Raw genomic sequence first — 22,385 nt, 5'->3', positions numbered from 1 at the left:
CTGCTTCGACTAGTCTAAGCCCTCCTATGACCAATCTAAGCTTTGCCTCAACTAGTCGAAGAAACTTCGACTCGAACTCCAGCAACATGGACTTTTAAATTTGCATGATCCTCAACCAATCAAAGGTGACCCTCGACCAGTCGAAGGTTGTCCTTGACTAGCTGAGGGTTACGTAGATGTTGCACGGACTGCGTAAATTTAAGGCGGTTTCTGGATTTTTCCAACTCAGTGTGAAAGTTAGAGTTGCACAACTATAAATAGGAGTTCCTAAGATGTTCCTAGGCATCTTCTTGGGTTTAAGGAGTACAGTAAAAACATGGAGAGCTGCCGCCAAGAGTCTTTCTTCTTCTTCCATAGTTTATTTTTATGCTTTTCTAAAGAGTTCTTAGTTCAATCATGTCTATGCATGGTTGGCTAAACCTCTTAACTAGGACTAAGAGGTGAAGCTTGTAGCGTGATTGGGATGTTTTCTTTGCTCTGATTCATGTTTTTATTGGACTTGATGGATTCTAATTCTTATTTAAGGAATATTTTTAGTTTTCAATGGTTTGTTGTGACAAATTACAATAGATCTATAATTGTTTGGAATATCTTCTTTTCTTGATTTGAGATTATGAAATTAGTAAGACTTATTGTTCACCATCATCCCTTGGGTATGGTAGGGTGATGGAATCCTTCCTAATCTTCACAATTCTCATTTGATTAGTTGTGGGATTGGTATATCCAGTTGTTTGCCATTGTCTCCTAGACATGGTTGGATGATGGAATCACTTCCAATCCTCATAATTCTCATCCATTGAGATTAGGTTCATGAGAAGTTCAGACATTCAATTATCTCTCTTATCCTATTGGATAGGATAGGACTCCAATTCCAGTTTGATTGCCTGAATCAAGCAAGGTAGCATCCCGGGAAGCTACAAGTGGATCCTTGGCACCCTAGTTCCTTTTAATTGATAGTTTTCAACTTAATCATAATTATTCACATTATTCTAGATTTCTTTTATCCTAGTTGTAATTTTAGTTAAATTCATATGCGTACAAGTTTAGTCCCTATGGATTCGACCTTAGTCTCACCAAGATTATTACTACATCACAACCCTACATTTTGGGTAGTGAACAAATTGCTCCCAACATTGGAAGAAGGTTTCATCCTCTTTTTGTATAAAATTCATGATTGTTTTCCTTAAGGTATTTATTTTATGATAGGGAAAGAACTTTTTAAGGAACTCCCTTGTCATCTCTGCTCACGTGCTAATGGACCTTGGTCTTAAGTAATATAACCATGACTTAGCCTTTTCTTTCAAAGAGAAAGGAAATAATTTCAGTTTAACTATGTCTTCAAACACGTTTAGGAAGCGCAATGTAGATATGATCTTATCAAACTCTTTCATATCTAAGTATGGACTTTCAGATTATAGTCCATGAAACTTTAGGAGGAGTTGAATTAACCCTAGTTTAATATTCATAGTTCCTACATTCAATGGGAATATCATGTAAGAAGGTGTACTCACCCCCGCCGGTTGTAAATAATCTCGTAGAGTACAAGGCGGGGTTGCATTAAGCACCTCATTCTCATCTTAAACTTCCTGAATTAGAGGTTGAGGTTGATTTGTAGTCATAACTTTGATTCATTGAGATGATCTCAAGTGGTGTCTAATCCGGTGATGGATAGGCAACCCTTTGACTAATCCTCATTCACTTGAGAGACATCGAGTGTTGTCATGAACTCACTTAGGCATGAAACACTTTCAGCCCTCAAGTAATTAAACAACTAACCTTAAAAGAAAACTCAATAAAATAAAACAAATAAGAGATCTAGAAAAGATAAGAGAGGTTGGAGAGAAGTTACCCGATTAGGGTTACTATGTTGGGATCCTACAAAACAGAAAACACTACCCGTTTCTAAAAGCAATTTCAGAAAAAATCTTAACCTAAAGACATAACAGAAAAATAAATTCTAATCTTAACCTAATTCTAATACTAATTAATCTCAGAAAAGTACAACTATAGTCCCTGGCAACGGCACCAAAAACTTATTCATAACCCCAAGTGTAGGGTCGGGATGTAGTAATAACTTGTGAGAACGAGGTCAAATCCACGGGAACTAAACTTGTACGTATTATGAAAAGAACTAGAAGAATATTTAAATTTGAATTCTTGAATAAAATAGAGTAATTGTGAATAATGTTTAAACCATCAATTAAAGGTGAGAACTAGGGTGTCAAAGATCCACTTGTAGCTGTCAAGATGCTACCTTACTTGATTTAAGGAACACAATTGGAATTGAAGTCTTATTCTATCCAATTGGAAGATAAAACAATTTAAATCAAATCTAAACTTTTCATTGACCTAATTCTCAATGGAGGAGAATTGTAATGATTGGAAGGGATTTCATTACCCTACCATGCCCAGAAAATGATGATGAACAACAGGATTGACTAATCTCACATTTTCAAAACAGGAAAAGAAGATATTCAATGCTATCACAACATCTATTGTAATTTGAGTCACAATAAATCATAGAAAACTAAAAATATTCCTTTAATATCAAATTAGAAATCAAGGAAGTTTAATAAGAACAATAATCAAGGTAGGATAATTATCTAAACATGCTACAAGCTTTACCTCTTAGCCCTAGCTAAGAGGTTTAGTCAACCATAGACATGATTGAAACCAAATCTCTTAGACAAAGCATGAAAAATAAACTAGGAAAAAGGAAAAACTCTTTGGCGGTTGCTCCACCCATGTGTATGCTCTTTGAGACCTTTTCAAACCCTACAAGATGCTTTGGAGCATCCTAAAAGTCCTATTTATAGTTGTAGAAGTCCAACTTTTACACCAAGTTAGAAAAATCTAGAAACTGTCTCAAATTTACACACTCTGCGTAGTTTCCCAAAATATGCTCCGAGTTTAAACCACCTCAAATTTACGAACTCTGCGCAGTTTTTAAAAATAGAGTCAGAGTTTTAGAATGTGCTTTTTCAGGACAATTTTAGGAATGTGTTTGCTTTCAGGACAATTTCAGGATTCCTTTTATTCACTTCAAATCTTCGATTCTCTTCATTCATCACTTGGTTTTCTTGGATCTTTGGCATGTGAATTCTTCATTAATGACTTTCAAATATCTAAATCTTCATTTAGTAATTTTTTGAGTATAAATCTTCCTTTTGGCATCAATTTCACCTTTAAGCTCTCAAAATCACCTCGCACATGAAAACATGCATAATTAAATTGATTAAACATTATCATATTTATAAAACCAAGGTATAAATAGGGGGAAATATGCAATATTTCACACTCAATAGTAAACACTCGAGTTTTTGAAAAATGAGTATTGTACTCGGGTTTCGGGAACCAGGGTGTTACAACTAACCCAATGGAAAGTTTAGAATATGTTTTAACTAATCTATCATCCAACTAGATAGGATAGGACTTTGATTCTAGTTATGTTTGTTAATCCATTTGTAGCTATTAAGATGCTACCTTGCTTGCTGCTCTAGTTTCTCTTTGATTAATGATAGTTTATTCATAATTGATCTCTTTTATACAAAATTCTAGTTTAGTTATTATTCTAGTTCTAGTTCTAGTTTATTTTAGAATACGTACAAGTAAGTCACTATCGATGCGACCTGGGTCTCGCCGAGTTATTACTATAACATAACCCTGCACTTGGGGTTGCCAACATGAATCCAGAAAGCTGACATTACTGCTAGAAGGAAGGTGTTGGCCGGATGTATGTGCGATGTGAGTTTGATGCATTCATAGATTCATGCCTGCCTCTATATATCACCATGTTGTGCTTCAAAGCGAGTGAACTAGTCGGCCTAACCGTTCATTAGTTTCGGCCATGCTCTCAGAGATTTAAATGCGTTGGAGAGATTTGGGGAGTTTTTAGATTGAACTAGGACTTTAGTGGGACACTTCAGGAAACTTGGTTCGATCTCACACAGTTGTTTGTAAGTGACTGCAAGGGACTAAGTGCCAACAATGCATTATCTAGTTTAATCAGAGTATTGAATAGGATGTCATTGACTACTCCTGACAATAAAACATTATCTTTGATGAATGATTCTAGATGGAAAGTTGGAGCAAAAGAAGAAGATGGAACCATTGAGAGGAGAAAAATTAAAAGAGGGATTTCAATGCAAGAGAGAAGAAGCAAATGTGAAGAAAGAGAAACACCGACTTAAAGTCTTGTTTATGTATTAACCACGATACATGCACATTAATGAAATGATAATTATGACTCATCGTACGATCTAATTATATAGAACATGTCACATGGACAGCTTAAAAGGGTGAGGCAAATGATATCTTTTAAAAGAAAGTGGTCAGGTAGAATCAATGGGGAATTAACACATGGAACAATGATTGATTGTATTTATTGCATTAGGCAATAGAACAACGTCAATTTCATTTTTTCTAAAGGTGATGCGACATGGGGGGCAATGTTGTACCCTATTTTCTGGCCATTCTAAAAAAAAGCCAATAGGAAGGTGACATGTGAAAGACCCGTATCCTAGCCAATATCGTTCCATAGACCTCTACGGTTCTTCCGGTCAAATTTCGGTGACCTGCAATCTATTATCAGCGATTGCACACGATCTTAAGCTAAGTCCTACATATCGGGGTCAACTCGACCTGAGACTTATACCAGCACGACCGCGCCGTCACCACAGTTCCGACGCCGCCTCTCGCACGCCAAGGCGATACCTAGGCCAGTAGATGTGGGCTTGCGTTCAGTTCGAGGAAAACACCACGTGTTGCGAATTCTAAGAGAATCTCTACAATATGTCCCATCAATCACATCAATCATAATTCAAGTACATCCCATCACAAGCCATCACTCACCCATACCTCTCTCTTCACCAAGTCAACAACACCCATACCTAACCATTCCCTTCTTATTAAAAGTCAAAAGAAACCATACCCTCCATCCCATCTCCCTTACAACAACCCATCCACTCTTTCATTTTCTCACTCCATCCCAAGCACCAAAGGAGAGCCAACGTCCAAGCCTCCTATGAGAGAGTCAAGTGTGGCCCACTCCTTACCACCTTCCTACCTCCCATCCCCACCATCCAAAGTTCATCTCGACCGTTGGGATCGTTCCATTGGAGCTCTAGAGGCTATAGGCAGAAGAAGGAAGAGGAGATCAAAGGTGGGTGATTTTTGTATGATTTTGATGATTTAATAGCCCATTGTGGTGGGACCCATCTTGATGTATGTGTTGTGATCATATAAGGGGCCCATAGTGGCGGGGTCCCTCCGCTACCCCGATCTCTCTCCCTCTCTATATCTTGTTTTCCCATCTAGTGGCCCATCTAGTGGCCCACCTTGATGCATGATCTTATTCACGTCATTTATCATTTGGATAGGTCCTCGTGAAGGAAAATACAAATATCACCTTGATCTCGGACCTGTGGCCCACTGGACGTGGGACCACCATGAAGTATGTGATTCATCTACATCATCCATCTGGACAAATGGTGGAACGCCATTGGGATGTGTGGTTTAAATCCACACTGTCCGTCCAAGCATCCAGAGGTCTGAACGCTGGGCTCTTTTCCAATATAATATAATATTATAAATATATATAGTATGTTATATATTATAATATGTTATATATAATATTATATATGCATTAGTGGGCCACGTGTGTGTGGGATCCACCATGAGGTATGTGTTGTATCCTAACCGTCCCTCCATTGGAAGCGGACCCCGCTATCATACACATGTGGCGCCCACATGGATGTAGCGCACGTGGGTATCACCCACCATGATGTATGGGTCTTACCCCCACTGTCCGTCCACTTCATGGATGTGGGACCCACCCATCTGGAGCGGATTGGCTGGTGTACCCCACCATAATGTAAGGGTCTCATCCACACCATCCAGCATGCTGGACGGGTGGGACCCACCTTCTATCAAAAGCAGGTTGGTTGGCCTACCACACAACAGCTATATAGATGTTGTATTGATGTCACCCATTGTGGTGGGCCCCACATGCGGTACATGTTTCATCTAAACCGTCCACCCAATGGCCAGCTCATCTTAAGGCCTGAGACGAGAAATGAAGCAGATTCACATCTCTAATGGGCCACGTACGTGGACCCCACTATGATGCATGTGTTGTATCCATACCATCCTACCATTTTAAGAGATCATTTTATGGCATGAGAGAAAGAATGAGTTAGATCTATGGCTCAAGTAGACCCCACCATTGAAAATAGTAGGTGCAGTGATATCCACCGTTCAAAACTTCTAAGGGGCCGAGTAGTTTTTGATCAAGTTGATGTTTTTGTTTTCACTTCATCTATCACTATGTTAATCTATGATTAAGCTGGATCTCAAAATACATCACAGTGGGCCACACCGTGATCTAGCTGTTGATCAGGTGGTCCACACCAACAAACGACAAGGATTGAACGGCTACTAATAAGTATGAAATTTCTTTTCCTCTTAATCTAGGTCTTTGTGACCTTGTGTATAGATTGGATGGAAAATAAATGATATGGTAGGGTCCACCTTGGTGTATGAGCTGCACATTCATGTTGTTCATCTGGTCGGCCCATTTGGGAGGTGCAAGCCCACCTGCTATATGGCTCAGCGTGATGTATGTGAGGCCCAGATGGAGAGGCCTATTGTGATGTATGTTGGGCCCATGAGTGAGGCCTGATGTGATGTATAAAAGGCCCATTATGATGTATTCGTGGCCTATGGGTAAGGCCATTGTGATATGTATTAGGCCCATTAGTGCAGCCCATTGATGTAGCCCAGTTGATATGTATGAAGCCCATTGGGAGGCCCGTGGACACGGTCCACTTGATCAATATACGGCCCATTGGTGTGACCCATGGGCGTGGTCCACTTGATGTATATGAGGCCCACTGGTGTGGCCCATATGATGTATATTAGGCCTTTGTGTGAGGCCATGGGCCCACTTTATGTTTGGCTTTATGTGGGCCACTGTTAGGGAGTAATGTTGGTTAAATGTCCACATTGTGACCTTCCCTTAGGCCGATTGTCAAGGCTGATCCTGATTGTCATGGCCGATTGCCGATTAGCGATGGAGGTCGATTATTAGGACCGATGCCAATTAGCGATTGCGCCGATTACCATAACCGATTGTCGATTAGCGATCGAGACCGATCATCATGACCGATTTTTTATTCCGATTGACATGACCGATTTACGAATTCTGATTATCGATCGATTCCGATTGTCATGACCGATTATCGATTCCAATTGACATGACCAATTTACCAATTCTAATTATCAATCAATTCCGATTGTCATGACTAATTGCTAATTTCGATTGATGTGACCAATTTGTCGATTCTAATTATTGATCAATTTTGATTATCGTGACCGATTGTCGATTCCTATTGACGTGACTGATTTACTGATTCTGATTATTGATCGATTCCGATTGTCGTGACCAATTACCGATTCCGATTGACGTGACCGATTTGTCGATTCTGACTATCGATCGATTCAGATTATCGAGGCCAATTCTAATTTGTTGAGGACAATTGTATAGGCCAATTTCGATTGTCGAGGCCGAGTATCGAGGCCGATTCTGATTTGCCAAGACCGATTGTATAGGCCAATTTTGATTATCGAGGCTAATTTCGATTACCAAGGTAGATTGCCGAGACCTATATGATGTATATGCAACCTGTAGTTGAGACCCATTATGATATGTATTCGGCCTGTGTGATGTATATGCAGCATGTGTTTAAGGTTTAATGTGATGAATAGGAGGTCTATGTGATAGGGCCCATTGTGATGTATTTGAGGCTCATGGGTAAGGCCCATCGTGATGTATTCGTGGCCTATGGGTAAGGTTCATTGTGATATGTATTAGGCCCATGATGCATGGCCCATTTGATGTATTCGAAACCCATGTGTAGGGTCCACATGTCATGTATTTGAGGCCCATGAGCAGGGCCTACATGTTATGTATATGTGGCCCCTGAGTAAGGCCCATTGTGTTGTATATTAGGCCTTTATGTGAGGCCGTGGGCCCATTATATATTTGGCTCGACGTGGGCCATTCCTTGGGGGGTAATATTAGTTAAATGTCCACATTGTCGAGACCGATTGTTGATGCCAGTTATTGATACCAATTATGAGTATGTGACAGCATAACATTATGATACATGCTCATACGCATCATCTGCATGTTTATTGTGAGATGTGATTGACCTTTGCCTATGTCATAGTACAGATGGTTTATGAGACTCCCTAATAGGTGGAGTTATCCCACATAAGCGCATGGCATGCGCAGGATTGATACATGATTAGACTACATGACTCATGCATCTTACATTGTGCGATTGTGATTACTGTACGCCCTAGTGACATCAAGGCCGTGACCTCCATAGGCATGTCTTAGATGGCCATATAGGACACCAAAAATGTTTGGTTCAAGCATCTGGGCACTTTGGATATCCGTAGGTGAAAGTCCCTAAACTTTCGAGGCCAGGAGACGCCCCAACATCGAGACCGAGTGGATACAAGAGCGCCCGACTACCGAAAACCAAGAGGCTGCGTCTCCCACTCTTTCATGGTTGGTTGGGAGGGGGTGTGGCCTTACCCGCTCGAGAGTAGGGGACATTTCTAGGCTAAGTTTGAACAGCTCGTGAATGTGTCCGCTATCGACATGCCAGGTAGATATTGGTAGACTACTAGCCAGGCGGATAGTGAGGTCTCTTTCACTTGCATGGTCACATGTCAATGGGCGGCAATTTGCATGTAAAGTGTACTAAACCCTGGTGATGATCCCAGAGATGTACAGTACTGATTTGTGGAGCAGAAGTTGCATACTCATTCATTCACTATCTACTTGGGCTGGTGGTGTGCAACTATTCATTACGTGTACCTTCACAATGGCCAGGATTTCAGTTGGGGTGCGCGACTAACCTGAGATCAGGAGTTTACCATATTGAGTCTAACTATCCAAATAAGGTATGAGACTGGTTTGGATAGAAGTCCTTTATAATGGACTCCATAGCCTGCGATACTATGTACTGTCATCCCGATTTCATACTCCAGCATGGTCATTCCATTTGCACCGCATATTGCATTACATCTGTGGTATATGTCATTTTAGGTTGTTATGTTTCTGTATTCATATGACTTAGATGAGGCTGATGGTATTCGTAGCTCTTCAGAATTGCATAGGGTATTATATCATCGGTATCTGATATTTGACTCACTACGTCTCCGCATTGTATAACTGACCTACATTACCTTCTCAGTATATGACATTGGCTTGTTATATCTTTTCATCGCATATCCTGAATTAAGTTGATGATATTTTTATAAGACTTGTCAGTACTATTGCTTACTCTGATATTGTATGGTTCGTGGACTTACCAGTATTTTCATTTACTCTGATTTTACATTCTGAGCACACATATACTGCTCACACACTTACACTACCCTCTAAGCTTTCTGTAAGCTTATGCATGGTAGATGTGTGTAGGTGACGCTAGGACGTAGTCGTAGCTGAGCAGGAACAGGATCGTGCAGCCGAGCCTTGTGAAGATTTTTATTATATGCATGTATTTTTCCCTTTCAGCATTGTACTGAAATGATTATATTATTGGATATGTGGTGATGATGTTGTTCTTGTGATTTGGGTATACTTGTGGTTATTCTTCTTATGAGACAAATTCATATTGCAAATCCTCCTTGTAGGATCCTATGATCGAAAACTGGCGTATAGGCGCTGAGAGCCGAGAATGGGGTGCTACGGAGGCTGTCAGCATTGGATTCGATGATCGGAAATTTTGTGAGCCCGGTTTCTGAGTTTGGGGGCGTGATAGAAGTTAGTATCAGAGCATAACTTGGAAATACCTGAGGATAACATCACATATCTACTGATAGCTACCCTACACTGTATGATTATTGAGGACCTAGAATGATTAGGTCCCCAAGTTCGAATAATTTAGAAACTTCCAGATATCGCTCCCTATTGTGTGTGCATTTGAGAGTGCTCAAGGATAATAGGCCCTTCTTCCTTCATGTAGGACATGACACCCAAGCAAGTAACCCGAGCGGCTTTTGCTTCCCTGCATGAGGATGCCGCTCTTCTACCCGAGACCGGTGCAGATCCGATAGAACTCATCGATGCCTCCTAGTTACAGCAGATGTTGCAGGCTGTGACGGCCACCCTTCAGGGGTAGGGCAGGCACCTCATTGTTTCACCAGCCCGAGCAGAGCAGGCGTGCGCGAGCGCCCTTCTTCGAGAGTTCCGATAACTCAATCCCCGCGTTTTCAGGGCGAGCCAGATCCAACTGCAGCTGAGAGATAACACTCTGATGTGGAGAAGATTTTTTATATTATGACATGTACAACCTAGCATTGGGTCCGGTTGGCAGTATTTCTTCTCTAGGGTGAGGTGGAACACTAGTGGACCTTCGTTACTCGTGTTGCAGGGCCCGATTTCGTCTGGACATGGAAGGATTTTGTAGACCTGATTCAAGCAGCAATACTTCCCCGACCACATTCGTCGGCAGTGAGTGTTAGATTTCGAGACCTTAGTGCAGGGCGACATGTCTATGGCACAGTATGCAGCCGTTTCATAGCACTATCGAGGATCGCACTGTATTTTATTGATGATGAGGAGCGAAATGCCCGCTGTTTTAAGAATGGCTAACGTTTTGGCCTCAGGAGCCGTGTCGTCGGACATATGCTCCCGACCTTTGAGCAGGTAGTTCTGAGGGCCCAGATTTACGAGGCAGAATGGAATGATTCGTAGAGGGCTTGTCACCACAGAGGAAACTGGAAGAGGAATACCCCCATCTAGTAGTTCCTAGCAGCAACAGCGTAGACGGCCGTAAAGGCACAGGAACCGTCCATCCTTTCGAGCTCCAACAGCACCTTCGACACCACTATAGGGACCGTTCACGGGCGTTTACTTCAGATGTGGTGAGATGGGGCAACACAAGCGTGAGTGCCTCCATATTTTTAGCATCAACGACCTCTTTAGGGGAGGACATGCGCCTCCCCAGCAGACCTAGGGCATGTCTTACGCGGCTCAGCAGGACCCTCAATCGGAAGGAGGAGTCGCGACTATTTGCACAACCAGGCCTAGGGCTGCAAGCTATCCCAGTTTCGACTGTTTCTAATCCAGGGTCTAAGGTTCAATAGGGGTCACCATAGTATTGGTGAGGCGTCGTGGGGGCGTGAGGTTGAGATTAGAGAGAGTTACTTTCATCCTTTTGTAAATTGATTGTGCCTTGACATATATATATATGATGATGATGCTCCCTCTTCCCTTGTCTGTACTGTAAATTTCAAGGATGAAATTTTTATTAGGAGGGAAGAGCTATAAGATCCGTATCCTAGCCAGTATCGTTCCGTAGACCTCCGCGGTTCTCCCAGTCAAATTCTAACGACCTACAATCTGTTATCAGCGATTGCGCGCGATCTTAAGCCGAGTCCTGCATATCGGGGTCTGCTCAACCCGAGACTTGTACCAGCGTGACCGCGTCATCGCCGTGATTCTGGCACCGCCTCTCACTTGCCGAGGTGATACCTAGGCCAGGAGATGTGGGCCCACGTTCATTTCGAGGAAAGCACCATGTGTTGCGAATTTTGAGAGAATCTTTACATGTCCCATCAATCACATCAATCATAAGTCAAGTACATCCCATCATAAGCCATCACTCACATATAGACCTCTCTTCACTAAGTCAACAACACCCATACCTAACCATTGCCTTCTTATCAAAGGTCAAAAGAAACCATACCCTCCATCCCATCTCCCTTATAACAACCCATCCTCTCTTTCATTTTCTCACTCCATCCCAAGCACAAAGGGAGAGCCAACGTCCAAGCCTCCTATGAGAGAGTCATGTGTGGCCAACTCCTTACCACCTTCCTTCCTCCCATCCCCACCATCCAAAGTTCATCTCGATCGTTAGGATCGTTCCATTGGAGCTCTAAAGGCTATAAGCGGAAGAAGGAACAGGAGAGCAAAGGTGGATGATTTTTGTATGATTTTGATGATTTAATGGCCCATTTGTGGTCGGACCCATCTTGATGTATGTGTTGTGATCATATGAGAGGCCCATAGTGACGGGGTCCCTCCCCTACTCCGATCTCTCTCCCTCTCTATATGTTGCTTTCCCATCTAGTGGCCCATCTAGTGGCCCACCTTAATACATGATCTTATTCATGTCGTTCATCATTTGGATAGGTCCTCATGAAGGAAAATACAAATATTACCTTGATCCCGAACGTGTGCCCCACTGGCCGTGGGACCACCATGAAGTATGTGATTCATCCACATCGTCCATCTGGATAGATGGTGGAACGCCACTGGGATGTGTGGTTTAAATCCACACCATCCGTCCAAGCGTTCAGAAGGTTTGGATGCTGGGCTCTTTTCTAATAATATAATATTATATATATAGTATATTATATATTATAATATGTTATATATAATATTATAATATTATAATATGTTATATGTAATATTATATATGCATTGGTGGGCCACGTGTGTGTGGGATCCACCATGAGGTATGTGTTGTAGCCCAACTGTCCCTCCATTGGATACAGACCCCACTATGGTACACGTGTGGGGCCTACATGGATGTAGTGCACGTGGGTATCATCCACCGTGATGTATGGGTCTTACCCCCACTGTCCGTCCACTTCATGGACGTGGGACCCACCCATCTGGAGTGGATTGGTTGGTGTAGCTGACATCAACTAGTTTTGTGGACCCCATCGTAATGTAATGGTTTCATCTACACCGTCCAGCACGCTTGACGGGTGGGACCCACCTTCTATCAAAAGCAGGTTGACTGGCCTACCACACAACAGTTATATAGCTGTTGTATTGACGTCACCCATTATGGTGGGTCCCACATGCGGTATGTGTTTCATCTAAGCCGTCTACCCAATGGCCAGTTCATCTTAAGGCCTGAGACGAGAAATGAAGCAGATTCACGTCTCTAGTGGGCCACATACGTGGACCCCACCATGATGCATGTGTTGTATCCATATTGTCCCACCATTTTAAGAGATCATTTTATGGCATGAGAGAAAGAATGAGTCAAATCTATGGCTCAAGTAGACCCCACCATTGAAAATAGTAGGTGCAGTGATATCCACCGTTTAAAACTTCTAAGGGGCCACAGTAGTTTTTGAATAAGTCAATGTTTTTTGTTTTCACTTCATCTATCACTATGTTAATCTATGATTAGGCTGGATCTTAAAATACATCACGGTGGGCCACACTGTGATCTAGCTGTTGATCAGGTGGTCCACACCAACAAACAGCAAGGATTGAACGCCTACCGATAAGTATGAAATTTCTTTTCCTCTTAATCTAGGTCTTTGTACCTTGTGTACAGATTGGATGGAAAATAAACGATATGGTAGGGTCCACCTTGGTGTATGAGCTGTACATTCATGTTGTTCATCTGGTGGGCCCATTTGGGAGGTGTAGGCCCACCTATTATATGGCTCAGCGTGATGTATGTGAGGCTCAGATGGAGAGGCCCATTGTGATGTATGTTGGGCCCATGAGTGAGGCCCGATGTGATATATACAGGGCCCATTATGATGCATTCATGGCCTATGGGCAAGGCCATTGTGATATGTATTAGGCCCATTCGTGCAGCCCATTGATGTAGCCCAGTTGATATGTATGAAGCCCATAGGAGAGGTCCGTGAACACGGTCCACTTGATGAATATAAGGCCCATTGGTGTGGCCCATGGACATGGTCTACTTGATGTATATGAGGCCCACTGGTGCAGCGCATGTGATGTATATTAGGCTTTTGTGTGAGGCCATAGGCCCACTTTATGTTTGGCTTTATGTCGACCACTGCTTGGGAGTAATGTTGGTTAAATGTCCACATTGATGGGTGATGATGGTTAAATGTCCACATTGTGACCTTCCCTTAGGTCAATTGTCAAGGTTGATCCCGATTATTGTGGCCGATTACCGATTAGTGATCGAGGCCAATTATCATGACCGATTGTCAATTAGCGATCGAGGCCGATTATCGTGGCCGATTGCCGATTAGCGATCGAGGCCGATCATCATGATCAATTACCAATTTCGATTGACGTGACCGATTTGCTGATTCTGATTATCAATTAATTCCAATTGTAGTGATCGATTGCCGATTCCGATTAACGTGACCGATTTACCGATTCTGATTATCGATCGATTTAGATTGTCATGACCGATTGCCAATTCCAATTGACGTGACCGATTTTTCGATTCTGATTATCGATCGATTCCGATTGTCATAACCAATTACTAATTCCTATTTACGTGACCGATTTGCCGATTCTAATTATCGACTGATTACGATTATCGTGACCGATTGCCGATTTTGATTAACGTGATCGATTGCCGATTCTGATTATCGATCGATTCTGATTGTCGAGGCTGAGTATCAAGGCCGATTCTGATTTGTCGAGGCCGATTGTATAGGCCAATTTCGATTGTCGAGGGTGAGTATCGAGGCCAATTTTAATTTGCCGAGACCGATTATATAGGCTGATTTTGATTGTCGAGGCCAATTTCGATTACCAAGGCCAATTGTTGAGACTTATATGATGTATATGTGACCCATAAATGAGATCCATTGTGATGTGTATTCAGCCTGTGTGATGTATATGCAGCCCGTGTTTATGGTCTAATGTGATGAATAAGTGGTCAATCTGATAGGGCCCATTGTGATGTATTTAAGGCTCATAGGTAAGGCCCATCGTGATGTATTCGTGGCATATGGGCAAGGCTCATTGTGATATGTATTAGGCCCATGATGCATGGCCCATTTGATGTATTCGAGACCCATGTGTAGGGCCCACATGTCATGTATTTAAGGCCCATGAGTAGGGTCCACATGTTGTGTATATATGGCCCTTGAGTAAGGCCCATTATGTTGTATATTAGGGCTTTGTGTGAGGTCGTGGGCCCATTATATGTTTGGCTCTATGTGGGCCATTCCTTAGGGGCAATGTTGGTTAAATGTCCACATTATCGAGGCTGATTGTCAATGCCAGTTATTGATACCGATTATGAGTATGTGACAGCATAACATCATGATACATGCCCATACGCATCATCTACATGTTTATTGTGAGATGTGATTGACCCTCGCATATGTCATAGTACAAATGGTTCATGAGACTCCCTGATAGGTGGAGTTATCCCACATAAGCGCATGGTATGCGTAGGATTGATTCATGATTGGACTACATGACTCATGCATATTACATTGTGTGATTGTGATTACTGTACGCCCTAGTGACATCAGGGCTGTGACCTCCACAGGCATGTCGTGGATGGTCAGATGGGACACCAGAAATGTTTGGTTCAAACATCTGGGCACTTTGGATGTCCGTGGGTGAAAGTCCCTAAGCCTTCGAAGCCAGGAGATGCCCCAACGTCGAGACCGAGTGGATACATGAGCACCCGAGTGCCGAATACCAGGAGGCAATGTCTCCCACTCTGTCATGGTCGGTTGAGAGGGGGTATGGCCTTACCCACTCGAGAGTAGGGGGCATAGCCAGCTGAGTTTAACCAGCTTATGAATGGGTTCACTATCGACATGTCGGGTAGATATTGGCTGACTACTTGCTAGGCGGATAGTGAGATCTCTTCCACTTGCATGGTCAAGCGTCAGTGGGCGGCGATTTGCATGTACAGTGTACTAGACCCCGGTGAAAATTTCAAATATGTACAGTACTAATTTGTGGAGCACGAGTTGTATACTCATTCATTCATTCATTTATTCATTTACTATCCACTCGGGCTGGTGGTGCGCAGCTATTCATTACGTGTACCTTTGCAATGGCTAGGATTTCAGTTGGGGCGTAGGACTAACTTGAGATTAAGAGTTTACCCATTGAGTCTGACTATCCAAATAAGGTATGAGACTGGTTTGGATAAAAGTCCTTTGTGATGGACTCCATAGCCTGCGATACTACGTACTATCATCCCGATTTCGCACTCCAACATGGTCATTCCATTCGCACCACATATTGCATTACATCCGCGGCATATGGCATTTTGGGTTGTTATTTTTCTGCATTCATATGACTTAAATGAGGCTAATGGCATTTGTAGCTCTTTAGAATTGCATAGGGTATTGTATCATCGGTATCTGATATTTGACTCATTATGTCTCCGCATTGTATAACTGACCTACATTACCTTCTCAGTATATGACATTGGCTTATTATGTCTTTTCATCGCATATCCTAGATTAGGTTGATGATATTTTTATAGGACTTGTTAGTACTACTGCTTACTCTGATATTGTATGGTTCGTAGACTTACCAGTATTTCCATTTACTCTGATATTACATTCTGAGCATGCATATATTGCTCACACACTTACACCACCCTCTAAGCTTTCTATAAGCTTATGCACGATAGATGCGTGCAGGTGACGCTAGGACGTAGTCGTAGCTGAGCAGGAGCAGGAGTGTGCAGCCGAGCCTTGTGAAGATTTTTATTATATGCATGTAATTTTCCCTTTCAGCATTGTACTGAAATGATTATATTAGTGGATATGTGGTGATGATGTTGTTCTTGTGATTTGAGTATACTTGTGGTTATGCTTCTTACGAGACAAATTCATATTGCAAATCCTCCTTGTAGGATCCCAGGATTGGAAACTAGCGTATAGGCACTTGGAGCCGAGAATAGGGTGCTACAGAGGTTGTCAAAACTGGATTCGGTGATCGAGAATTTTGTGAGCCCGGTTTCCGAGTTTGGGGGCATGACAACATGTGGCATTGTATGATAAATAGGAGGTGGATGAAAAGATCTTTAAGATACATGGAGCACTTTTACAGAATCATAACTGACATAAGTCTAATTTTACAAGTTAGTGGATGGTCAATGGAATGATGTGGTCGAGTTACTAAAAAGTTTAACAAACAAAAAGAGAAACGCGATCGAGCAATTCGAGATATAAAAGGCGACCGAGATTAACAAAGCTTTGGCGACATAAGAGGAACAATCACAAATAAGAAACATAACAAAAAGAATCTACAAAAGGGTTATTATTATTATTATTATTATTGTTGTTATTACTGCTATAACCGTTGTAGTAATGGAAGAAGGATCTGGAAGAATAAGCTGCAAGAAAATTCTATATATAGTAGAAGAATTCAACAGAATAAAGGATCTTACACCAATCAAACTGAACAAACTTATCAATTTACTTTATCTCAGCTTATCTTAGGAGTAGCGATAATTCTTAGCTATAATTTTTTAGTTGTAATTCAAATTTATGTTCATGTGCTTGATTTGATCTCTATCCAATATCACACATTTTTTCAAGAGATGCATTTTTATAGTTACTCCTGATGGCTGATTGTGATTATTCTAAAATTCCTTTATTGTGTAAGGCATAAATCAACCCATCTTTAGTAGAGGACCTCACCCTCCGATTATTACTTGATTGTTATAAAATTCTGCAAGTGATTCAGTAAGCGACCAATCTTCTCAGAATTTGGTCATATACATTTATATTGGATGTATATGCTTATTTCAGTTCTTCAGGTCGAAGTTGATCGATTTGGATCACTTTATCAATTTTGGCATACCCATGCACACTACAAGTGAACAAACCAAAGTGTCATAGTGCGAGTAACCAAATTTCAAATGGTGGAAATGATCCAATTTAAGTGATTTAATTTGTTGTGTATCAACCACACAAGTTGAGACCTGTTGTATAAATTGAATAATAGTGAGAAAATGACCACTGTAGACAAAACCTTTTATCCAGTGGTTTTTATGAAGGAATACAAACTTATGTTACCAACTTAGACTAGCACGTGCAGACAACAAATTTGAGGACAAAACTACCCCTCCTTTTCATTTTTCAATGCTACATCGTTTCCTCTCCCTCCCTTCCCTCGCTCCATTTTTGAAAAAAAAAAAGATGAAAACTCCACCACTACATCTATTGCTTGGATCACACCACCCTCTAACTGGATACTATCCTCTCTATTCATCAGCATTAGGGCGTTTTTCTGAAAATGGTCCCTCCACGAAAGAAAGAACGCACTACGGGTATAATGTAGTACATTTACGTAAATGGTGTAAATTTTTCGTGGGCCATTGAACTACTAGATGAAGCTTGCATCTTGGTTTTCGGTTCATCCATGCAAAAATCATCCTATGAACCTGATGGATTACAAGTAAAACATCATTGTGGGGCCATAACAAGGTTTCTATGGTGGAACCACTGTTTCCTGTGGTGTGATCCACTTGATATTTCGATATGCCACCATTTTGGGCTGAAACCCTTACTTTAGATGGAAAAATGGATGAACGTCGTGGATAGTCCACATACATTCAAGGTGGGCCCAACTCAGTTTTATTTATTATTGTTATTATTATTTTTTTACTATTAAGTTTTTTTTGGGTTAGCTTGTTAGTACACACCCATGTCAATACACACACTCCATGTTAGCCACCCTCACTAGGGATCTATACCCAGACCTCAAGTGTTGACACGAGGTATCTCTACTCAGTTTGCCAATTGAGCTATGAATCTGGGTGTGCTCAACTCAGTTAACTCAACACTATAAGTGCATACTGAGAAAACTATAAATCCAAATTGCGAGAGGTATTGGTCCATTTGACCAACTTCTTAGTTCATGATTGGTGAAATTCCCTACGCAATTCATAAATTTGACGGAGACATCATAAAAATATGATAGGGAACTTCCACGAATTCATGTAATGTAACGAAAAATTTTATCAACTGCTTGGTCAATTTCATCGAAGAGAATTTCATGTAAATCTCGGTCAATTTAATTAACTGCTCGGTCAAATTCACCAAAGAGCAAATTGTTAGGGTAGGTCAATTACATTTAAAGTTTATTCCAATTCATGTTAGCGTCACCCAATTTCAAGCATGCCTCGCTCAAATTCATGTTTCCCTTGCTTAATTTCTCGGTTGCCTCCTTAAATTTTTACGTTGCCTTGCTCAATTCCTAGGTTATCTCGCTCAATTCCTAGGTTACCTCGCTCAATTGATAGGTTGCCTCGCTCAATTCTTAGGTTGCCTCGCTCAATTTCTAGATTCCCTTGCTCAATTCCTAGGTTGCCTCGCTCAATTTCTAGCTTCCCTCACTCAAATCCTAGGTTGCCTCGCTCAATTTCTAACTTCCCTCGCTCAAATTCTAGGTTGCCTAGATCAATTTCTAGATTGCCTCGCTCAAATCTTAGGTTGTTTTGCTTAATTTCTAGGTTCCCTCACACAATTTATAGCTTCCCTTACCTCGTTCAAATCCTAGTTTGCCTCACTAAATTTCTAGGTTCCCTCATTGAATTTCTATGTTGCCTCACTTAATTCATAGGTTCCCTCGCTCAATCCCTATGTTGCCTCGCTCAATTCCTAGGTTGCCTCATTCAAATCATAAGTTGCCTTACTCAATTTCTAGGTTCCCTCACTCAATTTGTAGCTTCCCTCGCTCAAATCCTAGGTTGCCTCGCTGAATTTCTAGGTTCTCTCGCTGAATTTCTACGTTGCCTCGCTCAATTCCTAGGTTCCCTCGCTCAATTCTACGTTGCCTCGCTCAATTTCTAGCTTTCTTCGCTCAATTTCTAGCTTTCCTTGCTCAATTCTTAGGTTACCTCGTTGAATTCCTATGTTGCCTCGCTCAATTTCTAGCTTCCCTCACTCAATTTCTACCTTCCCTCGCTCAATTCCTATGTTACCTCGCTAAATTCTTATGTTGCCTCACTCAATTCCTACGTTGCCTCACTCAATTCTTAGGTTCCCTCGCTCAATTTCTAGCTTTCCTCGCTTAATTTCTAGCTTGCCTCGCATAATTTCTAGCTTCCTTCGCTCAATTCCTAGGTTACCTTGCTCAATTTCTAGCTTTCCTCACTCACTTTCTAGGTTCCCTCGCTCAATTCCTAGGTTACCTCGCTGAATTCCTACGTTGCCTCACTCAATTCCTAGGTTGCCTCGCTCAATTTCTAGGTTCCTTTGCTCAATTTCTAACTTTCCTCACTGAAATCCTAGGTTGCCTCGCTCAATTCCTAAGTTCCCTTGTTGAATTTCTAGGTTGCCTAGCTCAATTCTTCGGTTCCCTCGCTCAATTCTTCGGTTCCCTCGCTGAATTCCTCGATTTCCTCGCTCATTTTCTAAGTTCCCTCGCTCAAATTCTCGGTTCCCTCGTTCAATTTCTAGGTTGCCTCGCTCAATTACTACGTTTCCTCGCTCTATTCCTAGGTTCCCTTGCTGAATTCTTAGGTTCCTTCGCTGAATTACTAAGTTTCCTTGCTCATTTTCGAGGTTTCCTCGCTCAATTTCTAGCTTTCCTCGCTCAAATCCTAGGTTGCCTCGTTTAATTTCAACCTTCTATCGCTCAATTCCTAGGTTACCTTGCTGAATTCCTACGTTGCCTCGCTCAACTCCTACGTTGCCTCGCTTAATTTCTAAGTTCCGTCGCTCAATTTCTAGCTTTCCTCGCTCAAATCCTAGGTTGCCTAGCTCAATTTCTAGCTTCCCTCGCTCAAATTCTACCTTTCCTCGCTCAATTCCTAGGTTACCTCGCTGAATTCCTACGTTGCCTCGCTCAATTTCTAGGTTCCCTCGCTCATTGTCATGGTTCCGTTGCTGAATTTCTTAGTTGCCTCGCTTAATTTCTAGGTTTTTCGCTCATTTTCACCTTGTCTTGCTTAATTTTTTAGGTTGCCTCACTCAGTTTCATCTTGCCTCGCTGTATTTAATGCTTGCCTTGCTGAATTTCATGTTTCCCTCACTCATTTTCTAATTTGTCTCGCTCAATTTTTAGTTTGCTTCGCTCAATTTCAACTATGTTTAATTTTTTGCATTATGATTCTTTAAGTAGTGAAATTTGCTTTAAATATATTTTTCATTATAAGTTTGTACATGACGATTCTTGTTCTCAATTCCCAAACCCATCCTCTAAGTGTTCATTGAGATGGTGGTTCGACATGGTGAAGGGTGGATTAGAGAAGCATGATACTCGGCTAAGTCTATTCAAGCAACCCCCATTTTCCTTCTTGTAGCACCTCTCATCCTTTCGATTTATAGGGGCTCTATTTCACCTTCTTCTTGTAAGATATAAAGGTGATCTTATATTTGAGATACGGGGGACACGGTTGCAATTCACAAAGATGGACTTCACCCTCATAACAAGGCTTAAGACTAGTGAGCTTACAATACCAAAAAAGCATCCCATTAGTAGTACATTAATGGACAAATACTTCAGAGAATATCCAGTTTTTAAGAAGCATTTATTAGATGTGTTTAATAAATTAGTTGACACCAATAAGCATGAGGATGTCGTGAAGGTTGCTCTACTTATGTGTGTAGAGTGTTTTGTTAGGGGAACCGAATCGAAAATTGTGTAACATGGATTATATGTACCTAGTAGACTCCATAGAAGATTTCTATAACTATCATTGGGGTAGTTTGGCCTACAATACAATATCACAAGGGGTCACAGCTGCTATGATGGCATCAGGTGCAGTTCGCTACAATGTATGTGGTTGTCTTTCCTTTGGAGGTAAGAACTCTTTCTTTATTCTACATGATTATATTCAAGTGTGGATTTTTATCCTCATGCAATTTCTTTAAAACAGATATGGGCTGTAGAGAGATTACCGGCCCTATGAGAGTGTGTTATTTCGTTTGTTACCTCGCAAATTCCACGCTTCATTCGATATCGAGGCTGGCAGGGTTGGAGGTATAACAAAATATATGCAATTTTTGAGAGTGAAGCTGTAAGTATATGCATTTCTCTGCCGTTCACTTTGCTTGATTTGACACTTACACTCCGTATATTAACATCAATCTGGATTCTTTTGCAGACTATTTTAATAAAGAACTTGGAACCCACCCTACTAGAATGGAAAACAGACATCGTTTGCTTGCTCCGTGGTAGTTTTCAAGTGAGATATTATGAGCGTTTAATTAAAATGAAATGTTGTTTAATTCACCGTTAAAAGTTTTCCGACTCTTATATGTGCATTGATACATTTTGTAGGTCATCGAAACCCAGGAATTGAGCGATGAGGGTAACGAGAATGATGATGAGGGTGAGGAGGGATCAGCGGAAAGTGATGAAAAAGGCGTACAGGGAGAGGGATCAGGGGGGAATATAGTGAAACCAACTCTTTTAATGGATGAATTTAAGGTTGGGATAGATGAGTTGAAAAAGGAGAGAGAGGAGTTGAAGAAGGAGAGGGATGAGCTGAGGAAGAGAAGGAAGAGTTGAGAAAGAGAGAACAGAGGCTCGATGAGAGGGAGGCATTGTTGAAAGAGAAAGAATTGTTAAAGATGGAGAGAGCAGAACTGAACGAGAGAGCGCAGTTGAAGAAAGAGAAGGAATTGTTTTT

General features: G+C 41.5%; 1 pseudogene; it reads left to right on the top strand.

Annotated features, from left to right (window-relative positions):
• The window catches only part of LOC131249657 (uncharacterized), a 66,357-nt pseudogene extending 44,295 nt beyond the window's left edge, over positions 1-22,062 (top strand).
• Positions 22,063-22,385: the final 323 nt, after the last annotated feature.

This window comes from Magnolia sinica, chromosome 6 (genome assembly GCF_029962835.1).
Source record: "Magnolia sinica isolate HGM2019 chromosome 6, MsV1, whole genome shotgun sequence".
NCBI classification, from domain to species: domain Eukaryota; kingdom Viridiplantae; phylum Streptophyta; class Magnoliopsida; order Magnoliales; family Magnoliaceae; genus Magnolia; species Magnolia sinica.
Note: the sequence above shows the minus strand (reverse complement) of the source record. Positions and strands in the feature narration are given on the sequence as shown.